The sequence below is a fragment of the Dioscorea cayenensis genome, unplaced genomic scaffold, assembly GCF_009730915.1.
Source record: "Dioscorea cayenensis subsp. rotundata cultivar TDr96_F1 unplaced genomic scaffold, TDr96_F1_v2_PseudoChromosome.rev07_lg8_w22 25.fasta BLBR01000052.1, whole genome shotgun sequence".
Taxonomy (NCBI): Eukaryota; Viridiplantae; Streptophyta; class Magnoliopsida; order Dioscoreales; family Dioscoreaceae; genus Dioscorea; species Dioscorea cayenensis.
The window spans coordinates 71,434-82,423 of NW_024086443.1; the positions used below are offsets into that span (position 1 = coordinate 71,434).

General features: G+C 28.7%; 1 pseudogene; it reads right to left on the minus strand.

The window, feature by feature from the left end:
* Positions 1 to 1,243: 1,243 nt before the first annotated feature.
* LOC120253339 lies at positions 1,244 to 5,828 on the minus strand (annotated as a pseudogene).
* Between the last annotated feature and the right edge of the window lie 5,162 nt (positions 5,829 to 10,990).

The following is a 10,990-nucleotide window of genomic DNA, read 5'->3' on the forward strand; positions in this document are numbered from 1 at the left end:
CTCGATACATTTAATTGAGAGTTTATCTTTTCTCTCTATTATCCTGACTTGTGCTTGTAATCACTTGTATATTGCTTCTTGGACCCTATACCTGGTGTCTTGTGATGTCTTTGATGTTGCTTGCTTGCTTGTATGCCTTGTTTACTTAATAGACATACTTGCCTTGCTTGTATCTTAGGCTATTTTCATCCCAGGTTTTCGGTAAGCTGGCTCGTCACCTTGGTGGCGTGATGAGCGCCGCACGGTGGATCGTTGGCGCGATCTAGAGGCAGTGACACCAACCTCCTTGCAAAACAAGGTGCAATAGCCAGTTTAATAGCCAATTGCACCAACCGTGAGATGTGATTAAAAACCTATTGTCTCCTACCAAGTTAATTTTGGTTATTATTTAACAATAACATAATTTTTATTTCATTAATGTTGCATAATTTTGGGCATTATATTATCAATATTAAATAATATATATTATATTTTAATAAAATAATTTTAGTTAGCTATATGCATAATTTTGGATATTATATTATTCATTTTTAATGACATATTTTATTTTTGCATCACATCGTATAAAAATTAATAGTATAGAAATTAATGGTAAAAATCATTAAAGTGAAACATGGTTCTCTTTATTTCTTATATCGTTAAATAGATCACACCTTATATGAAATAAAATATGATTTTGTAATTATTGTTAATTAGTTGCTGTATTCTTATACTATTTTATGATAGAGTTATGTATAGGCAAATATTGAATTGAACTATTGAGAAATTTTTCACCGTCATAGAAAGAGATTTATTTTCTTAAAGAATCTATTATTTGTGAGTGTCATTAAATCTTATATATGACGTATACTATTTTAATGTTGTCAACAATAATGCTCACTTGAGCCATTTACGAACACTCTGGATTTTATAATAAAGATATAAAGATTTATAATTAGCCAATATGGAATATTACTTTTATTACAAAAGAGTAGGTATATCATTTTCCTCTCAACGTAGAAATTAAAAGTTAAACTTGTGGCTTGTTCCAATTTTATCAAAAAAAAATTAATTATTGAATTAAAACTGACCTTCTCTCCTAGCATATTAATTTTGTTACAACTATCTTTCATTTTGCCTTCTTTTAAATCAATCTTTAATATCAATATGTAATTTTTTTATTTTTAATAAATATGATTTATCCATCTTTTTAACATAAACAACAATAATAGTAACAGTAAATAATAATTTTAACAAAGCGAAATGAAATTAAGAAACATGCATCTCATAGATGGGGATGGAATGAAACGACTCAAATGTCACATGAGCCATAAAACAAAGACAATTAACTTAAACTTGACATAAGATAGACTCATGAGCAAATACAACAATCTAACTTGACATCCCTTCCGATATTGATAAAGATGCACGCAAAGCCTTATTCTCACTCCTCATCTCATCATCTGCAAGAAAATATCCCAAGTTTAATATTCATACCAACGTATATTTAATTAATCAATATAAACTATATTTATAATATAAATAAATAAAATAAATTTCAATATTTATTAGTTATTACACCATTATATGAAGTTGGCAGGGCCCCGTCCAAACTTGAACGTCTGACTATTGATGCTCTCTATCAGGATGTTTGCAGAATGAATTCCTATATAATAAAAGAAGATTAAAAAAATTAATTTTATAAAATCTCAGCATTTTTATCTGTAATAGATTTTTAAATAATTATATATATATATATACACATGTACATATACATATACATATATATATAAAGAATCGAACCTGCTAAATAAGCACCATGAACATAACCATTGTAATGCTCGCTTGTGTGCTCGCCGGTGAAGTGAACCCTTCCAACAGGTTTCTTCATTTTGATATTAACATATAAGAGTATGGAGTTGGTAAGTAATAAATAATAAAAAGTATGTATAACCAAAAACATGATACTTACCCTTATCTCATCATACTCATTTTTGTTAACACCAATTGGCCAATTGGAGAATGTGCCTTTGAAAAACCTATCAGACCACCATCTCGGTACAAGAATATCAATTGCCTCTGGTATGTCTTTTCCAAACATCTCCCTTAAAACCTCCATGACTTCTGCCTTTGTTTCCTCATCGGATTGTTGTTCTATTCTTCTAGATTCTTCATCAGAGACTGTGACAAGCAACACATTCGCTCCTGGATATTGTTTCTCAAATTGCTGTAAATAATAAATTATATGTTATTTTATATTAATTTAAATCTAAAAAACATAAAATAATAATAACAACAACAACTTTCCTGCCAAATAGGATAATACCCCCTCCTCTCACTAGCATATAAGAAAAACTCAGTTCCATTTCCAGTAGGCCAGAATGTTTCACTGAATTTAATAAAAATCTTGGTGTAAATAGCCATGTCAAACTGATACAGCGCAAGGATCTTCCAATTCTGGTGAAAAATACAAAATAAACATATATCAATTTAATTACAATCTAAATGTGATAATAATATATTTTGTTGTAAAACTAAAAACAAAATACATCTAATCAAGGGATAGAAAATATTCCTTTCTAGGCTATTGAAAAATAAAAATAACAAAAGGATACCATGTTGAATTGCACATGTATTTATGACCTTTAACCTCATGCATAAATTACAAAGAAAATCAATAAATATAAAGTGATGTTTAATAAGATGCAATTAAAAATATGATGGATTTTCAGTTACAATATGTAGTATTTATAAATTTATGTATTTGAAAATATCCAAAAGTTGAATCCAGTGTTTTGTTAAATATATCTAAAATGTTAGATTATAAGATTTTATATTTTATTTGAGAAATTTAAAATATAAAGTATATTTTATATAATTTCGTGAAAGACATTTCCCTTGTTTTCACCCTCATCCAAAGTACCAACATTCACTACATGCAATAATACAATGTGGTACTCTTTAAAAATAATTTTAGAATCTAGTGAACTAAACAACATTTTTTTATAATATTTTTTTATTATAACTTTCAATTCCTAGTTGAACTAAATTAAAATGAATTGGTTTGATGAATTAATTAATTAATAAAAATAAATTACTATACATATATAAAGAGTGGGAAGATGAACATACAGGAAGAACTGGATTGAATCTGATGAGATGAGTTTGCAGAACACCAAGACTGACAGAAACCATGACATAATCTGCTTCATATGTCTCACCATCTTCAGTGAAAACAGTAACACCATTGTCTGTATAATTTATTTCTCTCACAACCTGCATAAATATTTAACAACAATTAATTAAGTTCTTCCAATCATAATTTATTGTTCAATTTCCAGCGTGCAACCCCAATTTGTATTGGTTCATTGTTGTTTCACATGAAGGAAATTCTTAGTAAAACAAATCCTCTTCTTTATCCTTTACCATTCATAGAATATAGCAACGATATTCTGTATTCTTAGAATAAATATATTGCAATTATTCTCCATTCGATATTTACCAAAATTTATGAAATATTTAAAAAAAAGTTTAAAACAAATTAAAAATGCATTATAATATTCATATGGAAAGAATTATGGTTTTATAAACATAAAAAAACCATGATAAACTACTAAATTAAAAAAAGGAAATTGCAGATATATTCAAAATAAAAAATAAAAAATTATAGTTATACCTTCAAGAAAAAAAATCATATGTAACTATGTTTCTTTATAATTTTTTCATATTTGTACTTCCCACTAAGCAATTTGAAAACTGCAAATAATATTATCTTTAACCCTTATAAAATTTTAATAGACTACATGTTGATATAAACCCAAAATGTCTAAAAATTTGTAAATGCATATCAGTAAAGTTATATGTAATTGATATCATGTTAAATAAAAATACCTTGTTGAACATTATATGTCATTCAATAATGTTGTTATTTGCAGATATATTAAAAAATTCTAAAATTATAGTAATTCCTTGGAGACAAAAATCATATTATCATGTCCGTCACCATTTCTTCACACACACACACACACACACACATATATATATATATATATATCCCATTGATCAATTTGAAAATGGAGAATAATATTACCTTTAATCGAAAGTAAAAAATTCCCATTGTTTTTGAGCAAATATAAATATCATTTGTAGTTTCCATTAATGCTTTTATAAAGTTAGATGTGTTTATAAGTCATACCCAGATTAAAAAGGTATAAATATAAATAGATCTATAAATTATATGTAATAACTCCGATATATATATATATATATATATTATCATGCATGTTAATTAAATGAAAATATATACCTTGTTAAATGAAATACGTGAATCAATAATGTTGCCATTTTCATCTGTCTTAAGGAACTGACGAGCCAAATGTTCTACAATGCTACCATAACCACGTTGGTCAGCCACAAAGTAAACATCTTCACCAAAGTTACTAAATGTTGGCAATGGGATTGTGTTTCTCATGCTTGTCACTCTTGGTGGCTCAGCAAACTCATAATCAAATGTGTAGTAGTCAACCGCCATTCCAATAGGATCTGTTGGCACACTGTATATATATATATGCACACCCATCACTACATAATTAATCAAAATTATATATTTAATTTTTCATATGATTGATTTTAAAGTTATTGTTTGTTACTGGTCAAGTAAACGTTGCAGGGTGAGGATTGAAATATCATCTCTCCCATTCTCAGCCAACTCAGGGACAATTTCTTCTCCAGCAGCTTCCACTTTTTCGGCTTTTTCTATTTCCTCCTCCACCACTGAGATATCATACAATCCTCCCCTTCAAGCAAATAAACATAACAAAATCAACAATTAATGAATATATTTACACATAAGTTTTGAACAAGTCTGTTTAAATAATTAAAATGAAGTAATTATATCATACTTATTTTGGTTCTTCAAGTAAAAATTGTACTTATTTTCTCGCTTCAACAAGTATAATGTGCCATTGGAAGGTTAGAATAAACACGTACATCAAAATAATAATTTTAATTAAATAAAAATATAGTGATTTTAGTTTTCAATCATATATATGAATGAATTTGGTTGGTTTCCCTCCAAATCAACATGATAATTATTATGCAAAACACGTGACACAATATCATGCATGAATATAATTCCAATCTGCTTCGTTGTTTTGTGCAAGATATATAAGAAAATGCATAAGACAAGAGAAGAAGAAGAAGACGTTGAAGAAGAAGAAATAAAAATAAAAATAAACTAAATTTTGTAAGAGAATAAAAAGAAAATTTTTCTGATGATATATAAACAACGTACCCATGTTTGTAGAAATTGGCTGATATATTATTATAGTCAGAACGGAAGTTCCTAAGGTTGAGATCATTAGCAAGAGCCCAAATAGGGTTAACCTCATTTCCATTAACACCTTCAACCCAGTTAGCACCTAGTTCTACATTTATTCCGGCAAAGGGCACCTTGTGCATGCGGCCGCCGATGCGGTCGGTGGCCTCCAAGATCTGTATGTTTGTTATGCCCGGCGTCCGACAAAGTCTTGGCAGCCATAATTCCTAAAGTTATATATATATATATATATACCTGTTATTTTATGTGTGTTTTGTGTGTATTATAGAGAGTTGAAGAAGTACATATATGCATGCATATTGGTAGGACTTTTTAGGACTCACCGGACATTCCGGCGCCGACAATGATCACTGAAGGGTTGGTTGGTGTGGCTGTTGATGTTGTTGGAGATAGTAGTACTAGTGAGAATAAAACTAGTGATAGTACTAGAAGGGCTACTACTCTGCTTCCCATTGTTTCTTTCTTGATGTCTAACAGTACTCCCTTTGAGTATGTTTTGTGAAGCAATGGATGAGGAGGATAGGGCATGCATTTATAGAACAAAGATGTGAGGAACATGATTTGAAATGACACTTCTAATTTATGCATATGTTTGCACGCCTTCAAAAAATATTTTTAAATTTACATGTATAATACTGGTAAAACTTTAGTGTACAGTATCATTTCTAGAAAATATGAATATATATATATATATAATTTGTCGTCCATTAACTTCTGAAATAGTTTTTTCTTTCATTGGTGTGCTAAAAGCTCTTTGATTAAGCACTGGAGCAACAAATAATGATAAATTCTTAACTTGAGAAGTTGTTGATTCACATCATAAGTATGAAGGATTCTTAAAAATCATAATTAGAACATATCCCATCAACTGAAATTTTTACAGAAAATATTTACAAATTTATTCTCATATAATTGTTTAAATTTACTAACAACCTCTTGACATGTTAGTATTGGGTCTCTTGTATAAAATCATCGAATAGAGAAACTTTATTTATTTTATATACATGTTGTTCAAAGAAAAAATGAAGAAAATATTTTTTTATAATGATGTATGAAATTTGAAATAGAAATTGAGAATAATTGATGTTAATAAGGAGTATACTTATAAAAAAATAAAATAGAAAAAAAAACAACAAAGTTATAGGGTATTTTAATAATATAATCTTTCCAACACATCAAGAATATTTAAACTTTATATTTGTTTTTAATAAAGATAATCAGAAGTTTGGTGATTTTTTTATCACTCAACAATTGAAAATTTTAATTATATTGTTATAAATATTTTAATAGAAAAATTTAATTATATTTAATTACAATAAAATATTTCTCATAATTACTCAAACTTTTAACATACATAGCTCCATAGATTTCTCATAAATTTAGAGTTATTTTCATAATTTAATACCTTCAGTTCATTATACTCCCAAAGCCCTTCTTGATGAAGAAACATGGTGGATATTGCATTTGTACTAAATTCATGATGAAAACATGCAAAAATAAAGATGTTAAATGAGGTTTCTAGATATAAATATAAATAAATAAATAAATATTTTGATGAATTAATATAGAGAATTCACATTAAAAACATGCATAAATTTAAAATTAATACCTTAATATATATGTACTCTCACTTTATATGAGTTAAGATTTAAAAAAATATTTTTTGACAAGAATACAGACACTCTACATATACACAAAAGACCTAATATATACCAATAGACTAAAAAGTGGTTATCGATTTAGATATAATTTATTGACAATAACACTTTTGGATTGCAAGTATGCCCATGAAAATATTTTAAATTTATTTATAAAAGAAACATATAAACAAAACAAAACACACCAAACATATATGTGAACTGGCCAATTAATTAGGATTTTGTTTTGGTACTTTCAACCAAAACTCAACACCTTCACCTGGATCCCTTTCATTCATTCACATCTTCTATATATGTTGCCTTCTAAACCTTCCACATGCCTCTAATTCATTATTGATGCCTTCCTTACCATAGGATTAATATTAAAAAAACATTAATATTGCCATCTTTGTAATGAATGAGCGGTTACAACAGTTAATTTTCAGACAAAGGTTGAGGTTTTCTTCCCTATGCATGGTTGCAGTATAAATAGAGTGTGTGAGTGTGCTGATTTATCTATTTTATTAAAAAAATTATTAGTAAAATTTTTTCACTACAACATCATTTGCAAATCATCTCTAGAGGAAAATAAATTAAGCTTTTCAGCGGAAAAAAACTACAAAAATTATTCTAGGTATTTCAACTTTTTTTAAAATATAAACATGGAAAAAAAACTAATATATATATATGATTTTTGAGCCTAATAACATAAAAGAGATAGACTTTTTAAAAAGGGGGAACTTTTGTGTTTTTGTTTTTTTGCCAAAGTTTCAAACTTAAGCAGTTCAAGCCTTTTCCATTCAGATCAATGTCTGTTCATAAAAGTAATGACATATTTTTCAATACGAAACAAGAAGCAGGACAGTGACATATATACAGGGCAACTACAAAAATAAAAATGGCCACCGGCCCACCGATGATGAAGGTAGAAAATAAGACAGTTATACTCAAATTCTCAAATTAAAATTTTTTTAAATAGATAAATATACGCTTGTGAGCTAGGAAAGTCTGCCATAGATGTCGAGGGTATATGTGTAATTTTGTAAAAAATAATTGAATCCAGCAGAGTGTCACATGGATGGGGCCTATCTTTTTCCCTAATCGCCTCAGATGTTATGCCATGGTTTGGCTGTTTGCTTAGATTTTCTTTGTGGTTAAGAGAGTGACAACGAGAGGTTTGGAAAAATGATTCAATTTTGATGCGACAAAAAAAAGTAAGGAAAAGAAAATATCAGAGGGAAAAAAAGAATTAAATTTTTTTTTTAGAATAACTATCAAAAATTTCATAATTTAGCAGTATCTATTACGAAAAGTGTGGTGTGAGACTTTCAAATATCTCTAATTTAAGTTCCGTCAGACATATATGGTGATAACTGGCTTCTAATGTGAGTACATAGACTTGCATCCTAAAATCTTAGCATCATTGGGTGAAAAAGCATGGATTGAATAATCAATTCCTAGTCCATGTGTAGTACTACTATTCATGCACTGTTTTCACTGGGACCAAAATTAGAGAGAATTGCTTATTCATTATTTACTGGGTTCTAGTATGGGTCTTATGTAGGAGGAGTCATATTCTCCAGTTTTCTTGGGTCATATGACATAAGGGATTTACCACTGTGGGGTTATGATATTTAATTATTTTATCTTGGGGGCATGTGGAAGACTTTATTATCCCACATGTTAACTTGTGTCACAATAATTTGTACATCTTCATACATGCATATCTCCTTTACAGCATTTATCATTTTTATAATAAAAAAAAATCATAATATTCTCTTCTTGGTAACGATAGACTCATGCAAGAGATTATTGCAAAAGGTTTATATAATATAAATATTTTTATTAAATATTAAAATATAATATGTGTTAAACTGAGAGCATATAAAAAGAAAAAAAATCCTGTATTATCTAAGGCCACTACAGAGAAATATCTTTATTTTGGGGACATACATGTAATTTTATTCAAAAAATAATAGATGCAGAAGTGTGTCATTGCGTCACATGGGGGAGTCTTCTCATCTTTGAAGCCACACAGTGTAAAATTTCACATGCATTGGTTTCTTGTGGAGCTTTCTGAATCCCTTTTCAATATATATATATAAATATATTGCATGTCTTGCCTCATGGAGACTGTTCTGGTGGTCTGGACTCTGGAGCAACTTGCCAGAATTTCCGGACCACAATTCACTTTTTCGGTGAATTGTAGCTCCAAATTGGATATTCCTGAAGGTCTTCAGTGAGGGCTGAGAAAGAAGGAGGAAGAGAGGTTGAAGAAGTAGGTACACTACACCAAAAAAGTGTTTTTGAGGCGCTGTTAAAGTTTTCTATAGAGGCGGTTATAACCGCCTCTATAGAGTATAGCTGTTGCTACCCGCCTCTAAACCGCCAGATCGTCTGCCATTTATATCTTTAGAGCCCGGGTTTCTATCAACCGTGGGGTAAGTTTTTATTTAGGAAGCGGGTTTTTAATAAGAAGAGTAGTGCGTTATAACCGCCTATAGCTACTAAGTCTTTCATTACTCCTTCATAGTTTTAGAGGCGGTTATAACCTCTATAACTACTGTTTTCAATAAAAGTTCTTTAATAGCTTTTTAGAGGCGTTATAATCACCTCTAAAATTATATTGCAGAGGCGGTTATAACCTCCTATATCTACTAATTTTTCATTAATTCTGAATAGTTTTAGAGGTGGTTATAACCGCCTCTATAGCTATTAATTTCTTCCATAGTTTATACTTTTTAGAGGTGGTTATAACCACCTCTAAATTTGTTATTGAATTCAATTTTAATCTATTAATAATAAATAAATTTGTTGAACCTGTAAATCAAAAACATAAATTTTTCATTACATTCAAAAATACCCTAAATTCAATTTCATTGACCTTTATTGACATGTTATGAGTTAAAGTGCAATGTTTTTTGAGTAATAACAAAATGTAAGAGGTTTACACTATTTATGTACTTTCATTACAAAATATTTTTTGAGTTAATTACACAAAGTAAAAAGCTTCATGTATCTTCATCTTCAACCCTCTTGATCTTTAACCATGAATTCTCCAAAATCTGCAAAAACATTAAAAAAAAAAATCCAATCTTATTCAATCAAAATCCAATCTTGTATTTAGAATGACCAAATAAAGCCTACACACAATACACTAATTTTAAAAAACCTAATTGTAAATTTGATATTTTCAAAGGCAGAAAAATAAAAATTGGCAAGCAAAGAAACAAACAATCTAATAATGTCAATCAATGCACTTATTGAACCCAACCTTTAATAGGATTTTATATCTCATTAGAAATGGAAACTAATAAAAAAATAAAAAAATAAAATTAATTAATTATATATATATATATATTAATGAAAAAAGAGTTGGGAAATTCAAATGTCAGTAATCCACAAATCTCTCTCATTTCGTTTTTGAAAGGCAGACTTGTGATTGGCCAAGAGAACAAACAATTTTCCAATACATAAATGCATCAACAATGGAGAATTTGTGTTTTAATCAAAAATATATAACTATAACCTTCCAAATATATATATATAGCCTACACTTCTTGACTTTTCTGGTTTAGTTAGCCTATCTCATCTAAAAGATGATTGAACAAATAATGAGATTTTCATGATTTGAAAATCATGAAATAAAAACGATGACGTGCTAAGCAGTTATGTTTGCACAAGATGTGGTAGCACATCAATTTCATGCAATTTAAGGTGAGATTTGTTCTTCATAATTTAATTAAAAATTGGTCTATTTACCATTAAGGCATCTGGTTCTTTATGACTTGATCTATGTATGCATAAGGGTTCTTTACCCAAAAATGTATTTAAGGGATTGATCATCTATGTATATGCTAAACATATAACTTTTCCCAATTTAGATTGGCTAGAACTGTCAATATAGGTTTTTTGCTTTTTGTCGTGGCATATAACAGCAACTTGACATCAATTATGATAAATGGGATAGGTGACTATTGTCTTACAAATTATTTTGTCTTTTGAAATGGATTAATTTATTTCTAATCCGTATCTA